Source organism: Callospermophilus lateralis, chromosome 3, assembly GCF_048772815.1.
Source record: "Callospermophilus lateralis isolate mCalLat2 chromosome 3, mCalLat2.hap1, whole genome shotgun sequence".
Taxonomy (NCBI): domain Eukaryota; kingdom Metazoa; phylum Chordata; class Mammalia; order Rodentia; family Sciuridae; genus Callospermophilus; species Callospermophilus lateralis.
The window spans coordinates 107,451,202-107,475,276 of NC_135307.1; the positions used below are offsets into that span (position 1 = coordinate 107,451,202).

Below are 24,075 nucleotides of genomic sequence, written 5' to 3' on the forward strand. Positions count from 1 at the left end.
ACCAGGTGAAACTGTTCAAAGACAGGTTATTTTCTCAATTGAAAACAAATAAAATAACTTAAAGCAAATAAAACAATTTAAACATACATTTAAAATAATGTAAAAATAAAACTTTATAAAAATAAAACAATTTAAAGCAAATAAAAATAGTAACATTTTGACCTAGACAATATTCTTCTATAAACTTAGCCAATTTACTCATACTTCACAATTATTTAGCAGGGCTTATAATTTAATAGAAATGAAAATATATTTATACTATATTGCTATATTAAAATAGCTACACATTGAATGTATCTACTTTTAATTATTGGTTATATAAAAATCCCATGGGAATTTTTATTCTGGAATGGTGTTGTATACCCTATAATTTAAAAAAACAAATGTTAGAAGTAGAAACTTGAAAAATACATAGTGCACTGAATTTCCTCTTATGGAAAATATATTTTCCATAAGAGGAAATATATTTTAAAAGCTAAAATAAATCACATCCTTTTATGTTACTCTCCTACTTAAAGTGCCTCATTACGTCAATAAAAGTTGCTGCTTGCTTCTTACCTGGGCACTCAGAGCCCTCACAAGTGGCTGCAACCCACTTTCCAGAATCCCCCTCCCTGCCCCAGGCATTCTACAGGCTTGTCTCTTCCCTGAGCAGCCCTGTCCTTTCATGCAGGATCTTTGCAAACATTCTGTTCTCACTGGAAGCTCCCTCCCCTCTCACTAACAGATGCCTTCCTTCTTCAAGGCCCATCCCACCCCTGCCAATCAGAGGTGGACTTGCCCTCTTCCTGTTCATGAATGTCCCCAGTGTAGCACTGCCTCCTTGTATTTTAATGGCACCATATGATAATGGAAGATTTCCTCTTTTCCAGAATTGTCTAGGAGAGTCCACAGCTGGAAACTTAGATCATTTTTAGAGCCCTCCAGCTACTGGGCCATCTACACTCGTAAAGACTTTCTGAAAGGCACAGACAGCATCATCTCCTCGGAAGCAGCAATGCATTTCTGCCACCTGAATTCCGCCACTTCATACTCAATCTCTACAAGATGCATCGGAATAGATTCGATGATTAACTTTGTGGGGAATAGAGTTCATATACAATGAGACTATTCTTTGTCATTTCATCCAGTGGTGTGGGGCTACAGATTTTAGTGTACCAAGATAATTGCCCCAAGACAACCTTTCATAGAGCCACAGCGCTTGCTGGCCAGAGATGGGGATAGGTGGAATAGAGGATTGAGCATTTGAGTGAGATAGAAGGAAGAGATCAAGTCCAACCTCTCTGGTCCCAGTTCTTGAAAGGTATCATTGGGACCTGGAAGGAAGCAAGACTGTATGATTCCCAGTGGTGCCTGAAGAGAGAGCGCATGATCCCAGGTGGTGCTGTGAATAGGAGGTTGAGAGAGGGGATAAGGATAGAAGATGGGGTCTGATCCTACGTGGGCCAATCAGTGTCAAGGGATGCTGCATGAGCTTGGTCCAACCCCATAAGTCAGAGAAGGATGTGATGGGCATAAAGGGCATGATAGGCATCCCCCAATCCACACAGAATCTGCTGACAATTTGGTATTTCAAGGGTGACCTTGCTCTTTGCCACCTGAGAGATAAAGAAATACAGCAAACAAGAGGACTTGCCACCCATCATGGAGAAAACAATTTTGTTTTCATTTCTCTAAGCCCAAAAGAGCAAAAACAGGGAAGAAGTGGGGCTGGGGTTGTGGCTCAGGGGTAGAGTGCTCGCCTAACATGCTTGAGGCACTGAGTTCGATCCTCAGCACCACATAAATGCAAAATAAAGATATTGTGTCTACTTAAAACTAAAAAAATAAATATGTTTTTTTTTTTTAAAAAGGGAAGAAAAGGGCTGGAAAAGAGCATGTCCTGGGAGTCGACTACAGGTACTGCAGGGGGAGAGAGCATCTGTAACTTGATATGAGAAAATGTGTTTTGCTGCAAAATCACATATTTGTGGAAGTTTACATTGAATATTTTTGAAACAGTATAAAGTCCATATATTTTAAGTGTATTCTAGTTTAAAGTATGTGCACATCTATGTTGAATGGCTTTCTCATGTAAAAACGCTGTACTTCACAAATTTCTTATCTGTAAGAAACCAGGCATTCTACAGAACATCTCTTTTATTATTTTCTGACAAAGCAGCTGTGTGTTGAACTGCCACCATATTAAAGTGGTCATATTTCTTATTTCACACTTTTGTGTATTTTACACAATACACTTTATCCTGATGCCACAATGTTTAGACTCTGAATTTTTCCTCTCTGTGTGTCTTGTTATGTATAAGTTTAAAATATGTAAATTGCTTGCCACAATTTTTTGACCTTGAAATTATATCAGAATAAGAGCTGGATGCGGCACTACACAGCTGTAATTCCAGTGGCTCTGGAGACTGAGGCAGGAGGACTGTGAGTTCAAAGCCAGCCTTAGCAACTTAGCAAGGCCTAAGCCCTCAGTGAGACCCTGTCTCTAAATAAAATATTAAAAAGGGCTGTATATGTGTCTCAGTGGTTGAGAGCTCCTGGATTCAATCCCCAGTACTAGGGGGAAAAAAGGGTGTGTGTGTGTGTGTGTGTGTGTGTGTGTGTGTGTGCGTGTATCTCAAAATAAGACGTTGCCCCTCAAAAGTAATTATAAAGGCTGTGATAGCTATCATAAACGTTTGTAAATGGGTGACACACATAAGTCCCTTTTACTAATGCCTCTGAGATTATTTAACAATGAGATCACCTTTTCAGACTTACATGGAAATGGAAAAAAAACATTTTCAAAACATTTTCTTAATGGAAACTCCATTAAGAAATGCAATAGCTGGTTATATTTCTTTAACATATTTTTTGATATGTAAGTCATATACAGTATAATTTATACATGTAAAAGTGTGTAAGTCAAGGATTTTGCATATTACACTATTAATTTTTAAAATTGTGGTAGACTATATATAAAAATATAAATTTTGCCATTTTAACTATTTTAAGTGTACAGTTCAGTTACATTAATCACATTTACAATCCCTGATGTCACTCTGGTTTTATTAGAAAAAAAATTGATTCTTCAAGTAAGTGCTTTAATTCACAGAAGATAAAATCTTTGTGTTTTGATGCTGGGATTGTGGCTCAGTGGTAGAGCACTCACCTAGCATATATGAGGCACCAGTTTCAATCTTCAGCACCACATATAAATAAATAAAATAAAGATATTGATTGCATCTACTTATAACTATAAATATAAATTAAAGTATAAATATAAATATTTGTGTTTTGATAGAGTTATAGTTAATGTGAGAGATAAAATAGGGACAAATTAGGAGGAAAGGCCTGCAAGCAAATGTAAAGTATGTAGACCTCTTTTAAGCCCTATGTCTGGTGACTTAAAAAAAAAAAAAAAATACCTATCTGTTGTTTAGTTCCTACTTAATATCAAAATGTGTGCTTTAAAAACATTTCAAGCCACGCATGGGGTCACAGACCTGTAATTAATCCCAGCAATTTAGCAACTTGGGCAGGAGGATCACAAATTCAAAGCCAGCCTCAGCAATCTAGCAAGGCCCTGTGCAACTTAGTGGGAAGTTTTCTCAAAATAAATGAAGAACAAAAAATCAAAAAGAACTAGGATGTGGCTCAGTGGTTAAACACCCCTGAGTTCTATCCCAGGTACAAAAAAAAATAAAAAATTGTTTTGACCTTCTAGGAACAAACTTATTTTTAAAAAAATATTTATTTTTTAGTTGTAGTTAGACACAATACATTGATTTTGTTCATATATGGTGTGAGGATTGAACCTGGGGCCTCACACATACTAGGCAAGCGCTCTACCACAGAGCCACAACCCCAGCCCAAACTTATTTTTTAAAGGAGAAAATTGCCTCTTTTAGCTCTAAAAGTGAGCTGTGTTAGCAGATTAATATGGTTTCCTTTAAAAAAATACAGTTCATATGTATCTTTATTTAGTATTTTTTATGTGGTGCTGGAAATCGAACCCAGCGCATCACCCATGCTAAGTAAGCGCTCTACCACTGATCCACAACTCTAGCCTTTTAATGTAATAGAAATAGGTCAGTTTCTACCTCTCAGGATAAAAAGAAAATCTGTCCATTTATAACACATCTTTATATAATATATACATTCAAAAATAAGACACATATATAGTGCATTTTTATAAAGGATCGCAGTAGCTTAATCCAAAGAGAAAGCTTAGCGGTGGGAATTTGAGGCCCAAAGGAAGATGGTGGTTAGCAAGGGGGCATGAGGCACAGTAAGGATGACCTTGAGCCTGGGCTCAGACTGACATTGAGACCCTTCTCTGTAGATTACCAGCTGTGTAACTCAGGGCAAGCCAGCGTGATCTTACCTGTAAGAGGAGGTACATTAACTAGACTACTTTCAGCTACAAGGAATAGAAAACCATCAAAACAGCTTAAACAATAAGAAGTCTTATTAAAACATAACAAGAATGTGGCAGGAAGAGGGTCTGCAGTGGCTTTTTGGTTCTGATGTTGTCAAGGACGCAGGTTCCCTCCCTTCTGCTCTCCAGTCTCTACCCAGGATAACAGTCCCATTTTCACACCACACTCAGGTACAACCCAGTCCAGCAGCAAAAGAGTGGGCAAATACCTCAATAAAGAGCAAGGAAAACCATTATTTGAAGTCCCTCAACAGTCCAGCTCTTGTATTTCAGTAGTTAGTGCCAGATGAGTGAGCAGCAAAGGGATTTTCCCTGTAACTGGCTTAGACCAACTGTAACCTTCTCTGAAGCTGAGACACCACCTGGTCATTTCACAAGGAGAAAGAGGCACACACAACTGGTAGGTGTGCATCAAACCTACCCCTAACTCTTACTTTCTCTCTTTTTTTCTCTCTCTGGTACTGGGAATTGAACTCAGGAGTACTCTACCCCTGAACTGCATCCCAGCCCTTTTTATTTTTTATTTGGAGGGACTCATAAGTTGCCCAGGCCAACCTCCTACTTGCCATCCTCCGGCCTCAGCCTCCCAAGTAGCTAAGATTATGGGGATGGGCCACCATATCCTCTATATCCCTAAATTTTGATACAGATATTAAACAATCTGCAAACTATTTGTAAACATTAAACCATTAACAAGTTAAATATTGAAAATACAAAGTGTCAAGTAAGCACAAAGGAAGGAACAATTTTTACACAGAGCCAACTCTTTCTGAGCTGGTGAAGTTAGGGTAAGGTTGCCAGATAAAGACTTTTTTAAAAATTTGAGTTTTTAATTTAAAATATTTCAAATTTAAATTTGAAAACAGCATGGTACATATTTATACTAAAATAATTGCTGAACCTTTATCTAAAATTCAAAATTAACCAGGCATCCTATATTTTGTTGTTAAATCTGTTAAATAGAAAGATGTAGAAGAAATTCAACTGAATGAAATTCAGTTGTTTTGATGGGTTAGGAATGCTGCCAGGACCAGGTGGGGTTCGAGTGGAGTTGAGAGATGGAATTGCATCGTTGACTTGAATTACATAGAAATGAGTGGAACTTAATTTGGTCAAGTAGAATAAAATACAATGGGGTTGGCAGAATTAAGACATGAGTACTAGTTCTAACTCCTGCTAATCATTAACATTTATTGAGACCTTGATGCATGCTAGGCACTCTGCTCAGCACTGGACATGCATTACCTCCTTATATTCCTCTGCAGGGAACAGGGTAAGGCAAGCCAGTGCCTGGGATGAAAACCTGAAGAAGACATGCTTAGTGTTCTGCAGGCACACCCTCTTCCCAAGCTGTATGCACCACTATTTCACAGAGCAGGAAACCAAAGCTTAGGAAGGCTTAGCAATATGTCCAGGGTCAGTTAGCAGCAGGAGCAGGATACAAGCCTAGCAGGTCTGTGCCATAACCACTCTCTGTCTCTCTGATGGCAAGTGATAGAGTCAACAGATGAACCAGTCTCTTCTCCAGCCCTTATTTCATGTGCATGGCTTCATCTGGGAATCCGTTTGACATTTTAAATTCAGGGTGAGCATAAATCTTTACACATGGAACAGAGTGAGTAGAAGGAACCTGGCTGTAGGGGTTGGGTAGAAGGTGGAATCTAGGGGCTGGGGCTGGAGCTCAGTGGTAGAGTGCCCGCCGTGCACATGTGGGGCACTGGGTTTGATCCTCAGCACTACATAAAAACAAATAAAGATATTGTGTCCAACTACAACTAAAAAAATATTTTAAAAAAAAAGAAGGTGGAATCTAGTCAAATCCTTGACCTCAGTCCAGCAATCTGCAATCCTGGCTGTACATTAGAATGCTTGGGAAGCTTTTAAAAATTCCAGCCCCATCACAGATTTCTGGATGTAAACCTGCTCAAGTTGAGAGCTCTGAATCTGAAAATCATACCTTTAGGCTCATGAATGCTTGCCTGACTGAGTTAGAACACAAAAACTCCAACTCTGAAAAGAGTTTGTTTCTGATGTCCCTGCAAAGGCCTGAGAGTTTTTAATCAAATGGGCAGCTACATGCCCCATGAAAGGGCACTGGCCATGTGCTGAAGGCTGGCAAACTTCAGCCCTCCTGCTTTCCTGTAAACAAGGCCAAGAAGATAGTAAGATTGCTGTTTGGAATCCAAACATGCTTGTTTTAGTGTAGGCAAAGACTGTGACATTTTAAAATCCTGGATTTGGGGTGGGGCCAAGAGGAAGAGTGGAAATATTACCAGCTTTGATTGTACATATCTGAGGGCGCCCTTTACCAGGAATTTTCTCTTGCCTCCTTGTCCCCAAAGCTTCCTTCTTTAGGTACCCAGGGACAGTGGGGAGATCTATAGTTACATAGAATCCTCTCTGGCATCATTATAAGCGCGGGGGGGGGGGGGGGGGGCGGGGGGCAGGTGGATGACCGAGGTACAGGCAGGAGTGTGTTTCACTGTGCCCAGGATCTTGTAACACCTAAGCCTCAATTTTGTCACCTACAAAAATGAAGATCGTCATCCCTTAAATTCCCTATTTCCTAGATCTAAGCAGATTAAAGGAGACACCAGAGGCAATAGCCATGCTTGGGAAATGTTGACACTCTGTACAAATATATATGTTCCTATTAATTTTTATAGTTCTAGTTACAATCTCATATGTCATCTCTAGATCTTCACGGAAGGCTACTGATATTTCTGTGGCCTAAATGGACTTTAGGAAAAAAAAAAAACAACTTGACTGTATTTCAGAATCTTCTTTGCAAAGCATTTTACAAATACTTGGAAAATTGTATTGATTTATTTCATCACTGTCTACCTTAGAATTGTTACAGGAAACAGACTGGTTGCACTCAGAGAGAATTCCAAATTTTGTTTTATGCAAACAGGGCCAGAGGAAAACAAAACTCCAGATTCTGAGCCCTGACCCACAGTTTCTCAAAACATTGATAGGTGATTTGGCTTATCTTAGCTCATCCTATCACTGGGGCTTTATTCCCCTTAAAAAAAAAAAATCCTAATCTACACAACTGAAGGCCTTGTGCAGGGTCTTAACCCAAAACTGGCTTACAGAAACAGATAAGAAGGGCTCTTTTCACAGGCATCTTTACATTTCAAAAGGGTGTAGTCAGACTCCTAAAGTAGCTATTTACAATTCAAAAGGTAGGGACTCTTGGTTAATTAGGCTTCCTGGAGAAAGGCTGAGAGAGAAGAGGGGGAACCGACTCCTTCTGCAGGCATTGGTTTCTTACCAGAACATTTTTATAATCCCATTTCACAACCAGGTCTGGTTTTGCCATCACAGAATGATGTCAAAATTTGCTGTTTGAGGAAGGTTCTACATAACATTCTTGCTTAATATTTCCAGTGACTTAGAACCATGCTATTCAAGAGTTTTCAAGGACCAGAAAAAATAGCAACTTGGGAGATTTTTAGAAATGCTCCATCCAGGAACTATGAATCAGAATTTGTATTTCAACAAGATCCTCGAGTGATTCTATGTACATTTTATTTTGAGAAGGCTTGTCCTAGTTACCAACCCTGCAGAGTTTGAGAAAAAGGTAAAGAAACAATTCCCATGCAATGCTAAAGTTTGGGAAATATGCACTTAGAAAAATTTCCAGACCCGACCAGGGAATGCGAGCACCTCAATATTGTACAGTGGCTCCAGAAATAAGGGAAAAGATGAAAAGAGGAAATCAAAGCCTATTAAATATTAAGCACTTGGTAGCATACATACCATTACCTGTAAGAAAGACTGTATTATCCTTCTTTGTTAGTGAAGAAATTGGATTGATAAAATTTAAGATATTTAAGGATCATGTTTCTAGTTAATAGAAGAGTGGTTATTCTAGTTACTACCTGAGTAGCTACTTGGGGCGGGGGGGGGCGGGGGGGGGCACTTGGGATTAAACCCTGGGGTGCTTCACCCCTGAGCTACATCAGTCCCCACTCCATTTTTTTTTTTTTTTTTGGACAGAGTCTTAAGGGTCTCACTAAATTGCTGAGGCTGGCCTCAAACTCTCAATTCTCCTACCTCAGTCTCCCCAATCAGTGGGATATAGGCATATACCACCACGCCTGGCCTGAGTAGCTACTTCATAAGGCAGTTTTGAGAGTACCAGAAGACCTGCTTATACATGTTCTTTTAGGCCCAAAAGTCTGGTCGAATCATAGGTCTTCACCTTATAACACTTTTCTTACTTCAGATTTCCTCCAATTTCATTTTTCTTGGGTTCTAATCAGAGACAATCTTTTTGAAAGATATAATTTAAATTAACATACCATAACATTGTAAAGTGTACACAGTGTTTTTTAGTATATTCACAATTATGCAATGATCACCACTATCTAATTCTAGAACATGTTCATTACCCCAATAAAATAACCCTACACCCATTACCTCCCATTCCTTATCCCCAAGTCTCTGAAAACCACTAATCTACTTTTGTCTCTCTGAATTTGCCTACTCTGGGCATTTCATATAAATGGAATCATATGATATGTGGTCTCTGGTAATGGGCTTATTTCACTTAGCATGGTGTTTTCCATGGTCATCCATGTTGTAGCAAGAACTGGTTCTTCATTCCTTTTGATTATTCACAAAAAATATCCCATTGTACAGATATAGCACATTTTGTTTATCCAGTCATCAGCTGATGGACATTTTCATTGTTTCCACTCTTTTGCTGATATGGGTAAAGCTGTTGAACATTTGAGTTCATGTTTTTGTGTGGACATATATTTTCCAATTCTCTTGGGTATTTTCCCAGGAATAGAATTAGTGAGTATACATTTAACTTTCTAAGGAACTGCCAGATTATTTTCAGAGGATATTTTGGCCAATGTTTTCATTACATATTGGATTTAAAGAAGGACAGAACTTTGTCAGAAGACCTAGGGAGCCACAAAACTGAAGAGCCAAGAAATAGCAGTGATTCTGTGAATTTAATTCCAAACCACAACTGACTTATAGAACCTAGGCAAAAGAGGGATTTGAACAGAATCCAGGGAAGTCAGTTGTCTAAGGTACACTGTGATAGATGAAGACATAGCATAGGACAAAGACCAGGTTCAAGTCCCTACTTATAGTTACTTACTGTGTGACCTTGGGTAAGTGCCTTCCTCTTTCTGGTTTTCCGTCTGTGAAATGAGCTGCCATGTCTGTATGGGTTCTCACTGTTCTGTGACCAATCCTTGATACCCCACAGGTCAGTGGCTCAAGCCCAGGGTGGCTGTGCAATTTTCTGGATCAGTATTCACTATGTGAGTTGAGTTGCTAGAATTACAAGTTCACCTATACAGGATGACAAACAAGGTGGGCTTTCCAGTTGTCTGCTCAGTGGCAAACTGAGCCTGATATCCCAGGGATAGATGGTGCTCAGCCACTGTGGACTGACTCATGTAGGTACTCAGTTCTTGGGCACTGCCGAAATGAGAATGGAATTTACCTACAGAGGAAAGAGAAAACTGTAGTCACAGCCACCAGTGTGCCACATGCCATATGTTAAACTTTCTTTTGAGGAGTAATTATTATAAGTCATATGGGTTTATTATATAAAAATTCAAAACATAGGAAAATTTAATGATGAAAGGAAAAATCAATGTAATACTACTATCCAAAAATAAATACTAATTATATATATTTTAAAACATACATGACAAATATATATTATTTTTGTCAATTTAAATTAATTTTTAAATAACCATTATGTTTGATGTTATTTTAGTCTTAATATTTTTATATTTTTTATTACTAAATTGGTATTATACTCTAGTTTTCTTCTCTAGGTTTTTTGTTCTATTTTCTCTAGCTTTCTAGTTTGTACATATCATTCCATGTTGTTAAAAGTCTTCAGAAACTGGATCTTAATGATCACAGACAATTCCATCATATGGGTGCACTATTTCTATTTAACCATTCTTTATTGGATATTTATTATATAGGGTGCTCTAGGCTTTATCTCTGAAAATAAATAATGTCAATCTCTGCTTTGGATATTCCAAACACCCTTGCAATCAGAGATCTTCCCAATTTAATTCCAACTTGTCTTTCCATCCTCTATTTCCATAAGTCTCCGATGCAGGGCAGATGTTTAGCTTACATGCACTGATGAAGCCATTCTGGTTGTTAAAACACTGAGACACCTCAGCATGCAGTGAATGGGGTAAAATGCTAGGAAGCTGTCTCCTCCACCCTGCCTTACAGCCCTACCTCTACCCCAGTCCCTGCACAAGAACCTCTCCCAAAGCCAACCACTGAGATCTTCTGCCAGGCCAGCAGGCATTAGGACGGATCAGTGCCTGAACTCCACCAGTGCAAACACTTTGGACGCCCTGGCCTTCTCCAGTTGTGACAATTTGTTTATGCTACTTCCCCTACCTGAAAAACATTTCCCATCTTTCTCCCTCTGGCTAAGTCTTGCCAGTGCTTCAAAATCAAATTTCAGTTCTATCTTCTCCATAAAGCTTTAGCCAACTATGTGGGCTCAGTCTGGTCTCTTGGTCCTGTGAATTTCTATAGTCTTTTGTTTTGACTTTTGTCAGAACTCTGACACAGAATTTGAAGTTGTTCTTTGTTATTCGATGTTTCATTCATGCCCATCCTTTGTCCCAGCTTGACACTAGGTCCTATAAGACTTTTCTTTAATCTGGGGGAAAGACATTCCTGTGTTTTTGTATGCTATTTCCTCTTCCCAGACACACAGGAAACTACTTTGGCTCAACTCCTCTGCTGTTAATGTGAGGCTATTTGAATACTAACTAAGAAAAATAACAGATATGATATAATCCTTTAAATAGTTGTGTAAACCAGTATTGATAGTATACATCTGTAATCCCAGCAACTCCGGAGACTGAGGCAGGAGGATCAAAGCCAGCCTCAGCAAATTAGTGAGGCCCTAAGTAACTTAGCAAGACCATGTCTCAAAATAAAAAATAAGAGTGGGAACCACCATTTCCAGTCACTTGCAACTAAAAAGCAAAGAAAGAATGTTGTTTGGATTTTTTTAATACCTTTATTCTATTTATTTATTTTTATGTGGTGCTGAGGATCAAACCCAGGGCCTTGCATCTGGTGGCAAGCGCTCTACTGCTGAGCCACAACCCCAGCCCTTTTGTTTGGATTTTTATACCCAGTTCAATGTTCCTTTGGTGAGGAACAGAGACAGGAAAGGCTGAGAGAATTATTTGTTTCCTTTTTATATTTTTGTTATGTTTCTTTTGTTGTTGTTTTATCGTTGACTAATAATTTAAATGTTTAATCTTTTGGTTAAGAATTGTTTCTATCTGCAGGGGCTTAATACTTCAGTTATAGATCCATGGTCTTCTTATGTTGTTTAGATATATGTAGAGAGTAAATAGCCTAGGCAAGCTTTGCAGTTAAGAGGGTTTCTGTGCATGCTTTGTCCCTGACCGCTCATTCCAGGGCTCAAATTCTAGGCACCATGAAGTCCCCAAACAAAACCTGCAGACAGATGTAAAAATCCTTGATGTGGAAAAACCTTCCCTGCCCTTTAGAATAGTTTCTCCTTATTCTATATAAACTTTTTAAAGAGAGCAGAAAAATATTCTGACATAATTATTAAACTAAATTCTTACAGACATTAGACAGACTTAACATACCTCTGCATCTATTGAATTTGAGAACCGAGTATTTGCCCCAGTTCAACTTGGACCACTATGCTTTCTCAGGAGGATCAAGAGAAGTGGATTTGGCGATAGTTCCTAGACATGCAAGACATGGAGAAGAACAGAGAAGCATTTCCAAAACTTCTGCTGTGGCCACAATTCTGAGCTCTAAGTCCCCATTAGGAACTTCAAAAATGCCAACCTGGGGCATCTCTCTAGATGAAGACTTGGCATGCTAGATGTTCCCCAGGTGCACTGCTGAGTGGCAGGGTTCAGATCAGGGTCAGTGCCCACAGCAGGCACTGAAGTCAGTCCATAGGGTTCACCCCACACACTTGCCTCCAGGAGCCCATCTTGTCCTTAAGGCCTGTACCTTTAAAATAGAGGAGCAATCACATAATAGAGAGAAAGCATACATCTAACATTACATTTAATAGATTTCTATGTATTGTGACTGGAGAAAGCAAATAATATGGTTATTTCATGTTGTAATTAAGGTTGCTTTTTACATATAAGAACATATAAATTGCATTTTGGAAAATAAATCTAAGAATTAAAAAAAAAAAAAGAATGGGCTGGGAGCTGGGCGTGGTAGTGCATGCCTGTAATCCCAGTGGCTCAGGAGGCTGAGGCAGGAAGATTGGGAGTTCACAGCTAAGGTGCTAAGCAACTCAGTGAGATCCTGTCTCTAAATAAAATACAAAATGGGGCTGGGGATGTGGCTCAGTGGTTAACTGCCCCTGAGTTCAATCTACAGTACAAAAAAAAAAAAAAAATCAGGATGGCATAGATGGTGACCTGAGAAGATGAAGGCATCCTGTATCCCTAAGTTACCACACAGATTAAAGCTGCTCTGGAGGGCCACTGACCTGCACTGGACAATGATGTGAGCAAGAATAAACCTTTTACATGTTAAGCCACTTCAACTGGGATCTTGTTGGTTCAAAATAGTCTAACCCATGGGCATCCAACCTGCTTTTTATGACTTGCAGGATAATTGTTTTTTACATTTTCAAAGGTATGTAAAGAAAAGAAGAGGAATACAGAGTTGCATGTAGCCTACAAAGCATAAATCCTATCTGGTGTTTTACAAAAAAACAAACAAACAAACAAAAAAAAACCTAACCCCTTCACTAACTTGCCCTAATTAACATAACTTTCCAAAGCATCCAGCACAGAACAAGACCTAAGAACACCCGATCCTTCTGAAATACAATATTTGCTTCATGAATGAAATCATCAACTTCAGGCATGCTTCATTCATTTCTGTGCCCTTTTGATATTGAGTGAATGTGAATGTGCCCAGTGATATATGTGCTGGGAAGCAGAGCTCATATAAACACAAGGAAAGGGAGAAGTGTATGAAATTCAGTTTATATACTGCCAGAGATCTACTTAGCCCACCTAGCTGCCCTGTCCCCAGGCCCCACCCTGCTTTCTCTAACAAAGGAGTCCTAGCAGTAGCTCCAGCTGTTTCTGAGGTCATAGGGCCCTAGCACTATCACTCCATCTGCTAATACTGCATTTGCCTCAACCTCCCCTGAGGACAAGGGCCAGGGGGTGACATAGCTTCCCCCCTCCCACTGCATGCAGCAGGAATCACAGCAACTCAGGCCACCTAGGCCTGAGCCAGCCCTTCCCACAGAGGCCTTGACTTGTCCAGAGGGCCTCCAGGGAGCAGGGGTAACAGCTCAGAATGCAGGCAACTAACACACCACAGTGAAAACCCTGACTAATGAGAGAAGTGGTGGGAAGACACTGGAGGTAAAGTGCCCTCCTCTGCTCCAGGGATGCCATACCTATGGCCTTGGAACCTGCTAAGGTCAGCACAGCCTGGGATCTGCTCTCTCTTCCTCCCTTCCTCTCATCTCCTTTCCCTTCACTCTTGCTTCCCTGAGATGATGCCACCAAAAAAAGCATTGGATCTCAAGCTTGACTTCAGGCTCTGTTTTCTGGGGAGCTCAAGCTAAGATACAGGAAAACCAACATTTGTGGGTCCCTGTTATGTTCCAGGCACGGTGAACCTTCCCTATTTTATCTTTACAAAACTGTAAGACAATGATATTAACTCAGTCTTAAAAGAAAATGGAGGCAAGAGGAAACAATCCAACTGTTAAGTGATTGAAAAGGCAAAATCAAACACCAAACAGGCAAAGAGCTCTCTTGCCCTTCCTTAGTGTATCTGTATACCATCTGTGATTGATTCCCTGGTGCTCTGATCCTTTGGGGAGCCTTGTAGTTACATCAGCTGTATGCCACAGTGGTTTGGGGTAGGTTTAAACCTTAGCAACATCTGACCTATAAAATAATGTCAGGGAGGGTTCCCCAAAAGACAAGGAGGAATCAGGAGAATTCCTTGAATGGACACAGAGCAAGAGGTGGGAGGGCAGATTTGAAAGGGCTAGAAAAACAAGAGGGACCCTAGCTTCAGCAGGTCGGTGGCAGGATGAGACTAGTGAGGGCCAGAGGCACCGGCCTGGCTGCACTCATGCTGCCTCTGCCTCCTGCAGGGAGTCCAGGTCGCCCTATGCAGCCCTGGGCACAGGGGAGCCCTGGATGCAGCCTCTGTGGGGAATTGCACGTGTGGTGCGAGGGCGCCCCCTGGGGGTCCAGCGCCGTGCCAAGCACGGACGTGCAGTCCGGGATTGCTGAGCCTGGGCTTGAATAGTTTGTCTCTTGGCATTTGGCAGAACTCAAAGCTTTCTGTGAGGAGAGGAGGCCCATTGGAATAGAAATAACCTCGGACTTCCAGAACTGTTTTGTGGAAAGATTCAGGAACAGACAGAACAGTCCTAAGAAAGACTTTTGGAATTTTTCAAATTTTGTTTATGTCTCCTCAAAGGGCGGCTTTGCAGGCTCTAGTAATATTTGGAAGAGAATTCAGGAAATGATCTTTAGAATCTCAGGCAAAGAAAAAGATAAATCATGTCTTAAACATGACACCAAAAGTGAAAGAAGAAGATAAAGGAAAAGGTTGAAGTCAATTTCACTAAAGAACTCTGTTCAACAAAAACATTGTATAGAGTGAGAAGACAATCCAGAGACAGAAAGAAGATAACGCATAAAACTGGCAAAAAGTTGGGGCCTAGAATCTTTAAAGAGCTGCCAATCAATAAGATTAGCCTATTGTTTAAATGAAAGAGACAAACAGACATTTCAGAGATGAAGAAACACAAAAGGACCACAAACATGAAAAGAAGCCCAACCTCCTTAATAAAAGGGAAGTGCAAACTACAACCAAAATGAGATACACAAGTCCATGACCTCCCAGGTTGGCAGAAATTTAAAAATAAAGCATTGCCTAATGCCAAGTAAGTGCAGGAAAGTAGAACAATGGAAATTCTCCTATACTATTGGTGATTGTTAAACCATTTGGACCGGTTGGCCTTATCTGATAAAATTAAAGACTTGCATACCTTATGATCCAGTAATTCCACTTCTAGATAAACATTAACTTTTATATAAATACAACAGGTGACATAAAAACACATCATTTATAACTGTCTCAAGCTGGAAGTAACTGAAATGCCCATTCACTATACGATAGATAAATAATTTATAGCACATTCCCACAATGGAATACTATATGTCTTCAAAATGAATGAACTACAACTGCATCCATCCATGTAGGAAAATTGCAGATGCCAAAAAAAAAAAAAAAAAACACCTAAGTTGTACAAGAATACTTACCACATTCTCCCCTTTATAAAAGTTCAGAGACAGAAAAAGCTAAATAATACGTTGTTAAGGATAATATATATATATATGTTAAGAATAATATTAAGGATTATTTTATTATGAAGATTAATACAAAGTAGAAGATAGGAGAGTAAAGGGAATGCATCAGGGAAAGACATATGGGGCTTTGCAGGCACTAATAATGTTTTTTCTGAAATTTATTGTGTGGTGTTTTTATTATTATTTTTAAATTATACTTCTTACTTTGTGTGTGGGGGGGGCGGTGTATGCTGTACCACTGACCCACATCCCCAGTCCTTTATGTTTTATTTTGAGACAGGGTCTCATTAAGTTACTAAGGGTCTCACTAAGATGCTAGGTCTGGCTTCAAACTTGCCATCCTCCTACCTCAGCCTCCTGAATATCTGGGACTATGGTCCTGTTCCACCTCACCCAGCTTTTACATATATTCTTTTGTTTTTAGTTTTATTTTATTTTATTTTTTAGTTGTAGATGGACATAATACCTTTATCTTTGTATTTATTTTTATGTGGTGTTGAGGATCAAACCCAGTGCCTCACACATGCTAGGCAAGGCGCTCTACCACTAAGCCACAACCCCAGCCTTAGATATATCCTTTATGAATGAACTTTCAGCCCAAAACTTTTTTTTTTAAGATTAAAAGCTAAGTTTTTCAAAGGATGGCAGACTGCCAAGAGAAGGGTTTTATTTTGTTTGTTCATTTGTTTTGTTTTGTTTGTTTTGTTTTTTGCTGTGCAGCTGAAATCTATCCTAGTTGTTCTGAGGGTAGAGAAAAGTCAAGGTAATAAGTCAGGGGTCAGGAGAGGCATGAATTCCAAGGGCTTACTCTGAGTCAGGCTTTAATTTGCAGTCTCAATGGATATCAAATGCTGCCTTGTCAATAAAACACAGCCAGGAACAAGTTGAGTAGCTGAAATTCTGGATAATGAATTAGATTATACTGCTGTAACTAACTGATAGTCCTTCTGTGACATTTGCATAGGATTTCACATTTTATAAAAGCATGTTCGTATGAGTTAACTGAATCAGTTCCCATAACCCCACTGAGAGATGACCAGAGAAGCTTATTTGTATGCCTATTTTAAAGAGAAAGAAACCAAGAGAGCTAATGAGATTCTGCTACAAGTACTACCCCTGTGCCCCAAACCCTGCAGGGTCCCCCAACCTTCCTGGGAATTGGTCAACACCCTAGGACCTATGGCCTTACATTCTCCAACCCACCAAGACTCTTGTTTCTCTTGTCTTGAGTTATGATCTTTGTCTTAATTTTTAGGATTCTTCTATTTATTTTTCCCCAAGGAATTTTTCCAGATGTTATTTTCCTTAGCTTTGCTGCATTCTATGTAAATGGGTTTCTTTATTTTTTAAAATTTATTTTCTGAGACGTAGTGTCACTATGTTACCAAAACATCTCAAAAGAGCTCAAGTGTTCTTCCTACCTCAGCCTCCAAGTAATAGATTATGGGTATGCACTACTGTACCTGACTTTCTGCTTCCTTCTAGACTTGACCCTAGGCTGTTGACATTTGTCCAGATTGAAACATCTGGGTGGCAAAACTGGCACAAAAATCCTACAAATAGCATCAGAGGGTGTAGGTATCCTCAGTGGAATATGTATATGAATAGTTTGCAAAGTTGATTGGCTATTCCAAAACCAATAACATAATGACATCACAACCATGGGAGCTGATCAATTAGTTAAAACTCTAGGATCTATTTCCAAATTTGTCACTTCATGTGTTTTTAAGAAATTCCATTAGGTAGTGCCTGTTACCATACTATGAGGTAGGCACTACCTAATTAACCAAATGTTAATTCCCTTTTTCATCTAATCATCCCTGAAAATAGTAGTGAGGTATTGAACCAAAAAGCCTTACTGAGAGTCAAGATCTTCCATCTTCATGGGCTGTTTCTAACACTTGCAGTCTTTTTTTTTTTTTTAAGAGAGAGAGGGGGGGGGGGTAATTTTATTATTTATTTTTTATTTTTCGGCGGACACAACATCTTTGTTTGTATGTGGTGCTGAGGATCGAACCCGGGCTGCACGCATGCCAGGCGAGCGCGCTACCACTTGAGCCACATCCCCAGCCCCACTTGCAGTCTTCTTGCAAAAGAAAAACTCGTGCATTGACACAATATTTTAGCTAATGGACAGACACTTTGTGGTACAGTACTTTGAACCTAGGAAAAGGAAACAGACTCTCAACACAGGAAGTCTTCCGAGGTGCTCTAGTATCATCCAGGCTAGGAGGAGGCAGGGTATGGGAATTGGGTAGGAGGGTTGCAGAGAAAAGGAAGCCTTAAAGGGGAAATAGTAGATTCATTCACGTTTACCTTCAGGACAGATGAAAGATTCAGGGGAATCTGGAGGCAGGGTCCAGCCCTCCTCTAGTTTGCTGTGTGATCTTCAGTGGAAGTCATTTCCCTTTTGTGGGTAGGACCCTTCCAACTGAGACGCTCAAGGACACTCTGTATTCTTCAGAGTCACTAGGAAACCAATTAACTCTCCAATCACATAATCTTAATTTGCATTTTTATAACCTAGGCTGCTATCCAACTCTCTCATACATACTGGGGAATCATGTCATTTCCATTATTGAGTCAAGCACACTAAGGGTGTTATAGAATCACTTTTCTCAGTAGTTCTGGGAAGGAGAATAGACTTGCACTCTAGATCTTAGAACATTGGGGCTTTCTTGGGAAGATTCCAGAAGGCATTGTTAACCCAACGAATAAAACAGTAAGTACCATTCTGACCCTCTGAGCTGTAATAATGCAATTTCTATTGCTTTTCTCTCTCTTAAGAAAAGACGTACAACAAGGGTCTCATTCACATTTTTAACCACAATATAAACAGAGTTCTCATGCAGGAGCAATTATAAATACTGCACGTGTGAAAAGGAACCTGCCTACTGGTATTCAAAGAAATACAGATGAAAGCAAATCTAGGACCCCATTTAAAAATATTAATTCTCAAAAATGTTTTACAGCAACAATATTCAAGACACCCAGGGCTGCAATCAAACTAACTGACATAATTTTGGTGGCATTGTAAATTCATAATAGTTCTTTTGGGAAACAATATAGCAACACATAGGAAGAACCATATTTATGATTATTGAGAAGTAGTGCAATAAAGATGTGCATAAAGAAGTTAATATAAGCAGTGTCTATTATAGAAAAAAACTAAACTAAAGAGAATTACTACAAAGATTTTGATACAGTCATACATTTGCCTCATACATAGCTATAAGGATAATTATGAAGATTAAGTAGCAACATAGAGAGATGTTTATTACAAGTAAAATATAATGAACTTCAGGATAATATGTGTATTATGGTTATAGCTCTGTAAAAATCTTCGTACCAGTGTACAAGGGCTGGAATCTACTGAGAAAAAAAAATGGCTATAGTACTTGAGAGGCAACATATTGTGCTTTAAACTATTTTTTAATGTTCTGTTTAGATACAATTTTTGTCTTCAATTAAATAAATAAAAGAAACTATGTCAATTTTAAAATAATTAATCTCACCAGGCATGGTGGCACATGCCTGTAATCCCAGCAACTGGGGAGGCTAAGGTAGGAAGATTATGTGTTCAAGACCAGCCTGGACAACTTAGTAAGACTCTGTCTCAAAAATTTAAAAGTAGTGGGGGGTTCTGAGGGTGTGACTCAATGGCAGAGTGCCCCTGGGTTCAATCCCAGTATCACAAAAATAAGTAAGTAAATAAATAAATAGATAGACAATCTTATCAACAAACATCGCCTCTAGACAATAAGAGGCAGGAACCCTCCCTAATTCAATGATGTGTATCAAAGCATGTACCTGGCACATGCTAGGTGCTGTAAAGATCTATGGACTAACTTACCACTACAGTCAACCTCTCTGAAGGGTTTAATAAACACTGATAAAGACACCTCGTTTTGCAAAGACATCCTTTGCCAACACCTCCACAGTCTTCAGAGCCAAAAATACATCATCATTTACAAGTAGGCTTTGGAAACTCAGTATCTTTCTGTCTCCAGAATTTCATTAGCAGAAGGAGGACATCATCTAGATAGAGCTGTCAGGCTAGGTGGGGAGAACCTCCCCCTCTTTCTCCTACAGCATCACCCTGGGGCAGATCCTCACAGGGACACAATGAGAAGTATCTTGATCCCTGGATCATCTCTACACTAACTCTTCACACCAGAAGGTGGCAGTATGCACACCTCCTAAGGTGTAGAAGACTTTTGGGGGAGTGGCAAAGGGTACTGGGGATTTGAACACAGGGATACTTTACCACTGAGCCACATTCCCAGCCATTTATTTTTTATTTTGAGACTGGGCCTTGCTAAATTGCTAAGTTATGTTGGGCCTTACTAAATTGCTAAGGCTGGCCTTGAACTTATGATCCTCCTGTCTCAGCCTCCCAAATCACTGGGATTACAGGCATATGCCACTGTGCACAGCCCAGAACACAATTTAATAGTTCATTGTTCAACTCCTGTTACCCAGTCCACCTTCTGAAAAAATGGGCCAGCTGAGGGTGTAACAAAGATGACCAAGGCTTCAGGCCAAAGTCAGGAACAGATGTACGTAACTGATGCCTGCTTTGCCTGGTGTTATGAGCAATGGCCTCTCTCCCATTTTATAGCTAGAAACTTCACAGAGGCTGGGTGACTGTCAAGCCCCTACTTCTTACCCAGGTAACACTGCTCAGACCTGAACACAGCTCTCCCTGCTCAATGCCTAAATGCCTACCCTGTCTCCACTAGGCCATGCTGCCTCCTAGCTCTCCAGCAGCAGTAGTCTATGAAAATGTGGACAAGAATGTTTCTGAACCTATGATAACATGCTTTTTACATCACCGTGTTAAATGGTAAAATTGACAATAACCTTTGACCTTAGAAAATACTTTAGAGATATGTTCCAAGGAAACACATAAAAACAGGAAATATAAGTTTATGAAATATAAAAATGAAGCCAGGTAAGGTGGCACATGCCTGTAATCCTAGTGGCTTGGGAGGTTGAGGCAGGATCATGAGTTCAGTGAGACCCTGTCTCTAAATAAAATACAAAATAGGGCTGGGATGTATGGTCAAGTGTCCTTGAGTTCATTTCCCAGTACCCCCCCCCAAAAAAAAGAAACAAAGGTGCACACAAAAATGCTTAGAACTGAACTTAATATTGCAGTTAAAACTAGAGGCAGCCCACTTACCCAACAGAACAGAAGCTGGAGAGATGGTTCTGTGGTCCTTATACCTACACTAGGAATGGTCAGCCTGAAGATACAGACAATGACCAACTATCCAACTATCATATGGGTGCTGTTACACTAGTTGTTAAGATGAATACTTTCAGTCTTTTGGGTGAGCCTGTCCAGGAAGACAGCAGTAGCCCAGGACTGAAGTGAAAGCAGATGTCTGCAAAATGAAACTGAGCAAGAAAAAACAAAAGACACACCTGAGAGCTGAGAGGAAAGTGGATGAGAAGGGGCCAATCAGAAAAAGCTCACTGAGAAATAGCTAAGCCGGGATGGCTGCAATCCTGGTGAGGCTGCTGACACAAGCCCCACCACCGAGAGTGGTGTGGGTGTGAATCAATGCTACAAGATCTGCAGTCAAGCTGTCCACCCGCTGAATAGGGAAGACTGAGACCCACGCAGTTCCATGTAGACATCTTGCTCACTCACTTCATCCAAGGGTACAGTTACCTGCAGCCTGGGGGCTACCTGGCTGACATTGCCTTAAAGGTGGCAGGGAGGACATAGGCCAAAAGAACTTGTGGGGGAAAGTTTATCTTCTATGACCTGCAGAGGAGACAGGTCAAGTTGCAAGTCATGGTGAATTCCAGGAATTATTGATCAGAAGAAGAATTTATTCATAACAATATTACATCAGGAGACATGATTAAAATTCAGAGGAATCCTGAGAAAATCAAAAATGGTGAGCTGAGCATCATTCCCTACGAGATCATACTGTTCTTTCCATGGTTACATATGTTACCTCCACCTGGACTTGATCCTGATTGATTTTGTGAGGCAGAAGTATATCATCAATGGTAAGGTCATCACAGATGTAAGAAGCTTCTTGGGTGATCTGGGATTCCTAGAGATTAAAATTTATAAAATGAACATCATCCTGGTGTAGGGGGGAGCTGTGACCAAGCTTTTCCTCTCTTATCACAAAAAATAAGACAAGAACTTATGTAAGATAATTGCCCCCAGAACTTTACCATAATGTGCTGATGGCATTGACCAGGTTTATGACATTGGACACCACTTCCAGAATGAAGGAATTGTTTTGACCCACGATCCTGAGTTTACCATCTGTGAGTTCTACACAGACTATGACAGTCTCCTGGAAACCACAGAGAAGACAATTTCAGTGGAATAATGAGTCACATTACCAGTGGTTAAAGGTTGCTTCCCACCTACATGGCCCAGAGGGTCAGTTCTACAACATTGACTTCACTCTACCCTTCCAGAGATTCAGCATGGTAAAAGACTTAAATTAAGCCCTGGAGTGAAGCTGCCATAAATTAACCTCTTGGAAACTGAAGAAACTTACAGAATTCTTGATGTTATCTATGTGGTAAAAGGTCTTGAATGTCCTCCACCTCAGACAATAGTTAGTGTCATTGATGGGCTTGTCAGGAGTTCCTGGAAGTGACTTGCATCAATCATACATTTATCTGTGATCACCAAAGAGCATGAGCCCTTTGGTTAAAGAGGATCTGACTCAGCATGTTGAATGATTTGTTATGAAAGAAGTATGCAGTCCTACGTGAGCTGAATGAGTCCATGCAGCAGCAACAACTTTTAGAAAACAGACCAACGCTAGGGACACCAGCGATGAAGCCATGCACGTACTTGAAGATTTCTGCACCACCCTGGAACACTGCCCCCCCCCCCCCCATCGCATGCAACTGACTAGAGTCTGGATCACAGGCTGGGATCATAGCATCCAGAAAGTACTTCTGCGTCCTTCCATGAAACCTGAAGACAAGAAGAGGAGGAGAATGAAGCAACCATTGATATAGGGGAAAGCACAACAGTTGGCACATCCATTTGGAAAATCACTGCAAGTTGTACAGACATCTTTGCAATTCGGCAAAAATCAAGGTCTGCAAGGGAGTTGTTGTGTGTTGCTCTTCTTTGACTATTAAGACTTCAGGTTAGCACCAGAAAGAAGAAGTGGAGTTAAGAATTCATTTATACTTCTTGTTACCAAATAAACCATATGTCTTTTATTTTTAAAAAAATAAGTAAAATAAGTATTTCTATACTTGTTGATACACAGGAAGGCCTGGGCCTCCTCTACCTTCCTTGCCCTTCTACTAATGGGCTGCTCCAGGACATTCCCTGATCTAGCAAGTGAATGGTAAATACCTGGCCCAGCAGCCTCTAGAACCCTCTCTGGGACACTGGTGAGTTTACATCTTAGTACCAGTTATTAAATACTTTTAAAGCCTCACTTGGCTACCATATTTTATGGAAAGAAGACCATATTTTAGAATGAGACAAGAGATAAAATGATAGAGCAACATTAAATAATGTAACAATAATAATAATGTAAATAAAATAAGCAGAACTTAATGTAATGAATGTAAGGAATAGCAATGAGGAAAACTTATATTTGTCTAAACAAGAATTTCTTTTTTTTTTTTTAAAGAGAGAGGGAGAGAGAGAGAGAGAATTTTTTTTTTAATATTTATTTTTTTTTTAGTTCTCGGCGGACACAACATCTTCGTTTGTATGTGGTGCTGAGGATCGAACCCGGGCCGCACGCATGCCAGGCGAGCGCGCTACCGCTTGAGCCACATCCCCAGCCCTAAACAAGAATTTCTAAGAAGCCACAGAATCTCAATATTTGGTAAATTAGTAGATAGGAAATTTAACCAATATTGTCAGTTACCTACTCAGCAGCCATTTCTCCTCTTTTCTTCTTAAAAGAAGAAGTTGCAGTTTTGTCCATTGTCCTGCTCTTCTGATGACCAAATGTTTTGGGGAATCTTGAGTCTAGAGGTGGTCTGAGTGGGTGGTGGGGTGCAAATTCATATTTTCTATGCCAGGCAGGACAGTCCCTTCCTCTTGCCAAGTGGGGATGTAGTTCTGTGAGGTAGAAGGGAAGTCAACTAGAAGGATTTTCTTTGCTCACATAAAGGGACAATGATGGGAATGTTCCCTTTGTTTCCTTTGACATTGTCTTGCTTAAAACTTACAAACATCTTGCAGCCCCTAAAGGAAAGCTGAGAGAATCTCAGAGAATCCAACCTTAGCCATGATTTCTGTGG

The 24,075-nt window shown here is 39.9% G+C and overlaps 1 pseudogene; it reads left to right on the forward strand.

Annotated features, from left to right (window-relative positions):
• The first annotated feature begins 20,337 nt into the window (after positions 1 to 20,337).
• LOC143394771 (lysine--tRNA ligase pseudogene) lies at positions 20,338 to 22,536 on the forward strand (annotated as a pseudogene).
• The last annotated feature ends 1,539 nt before the right edge of the window (positions 22,537 to 24,075 follow it).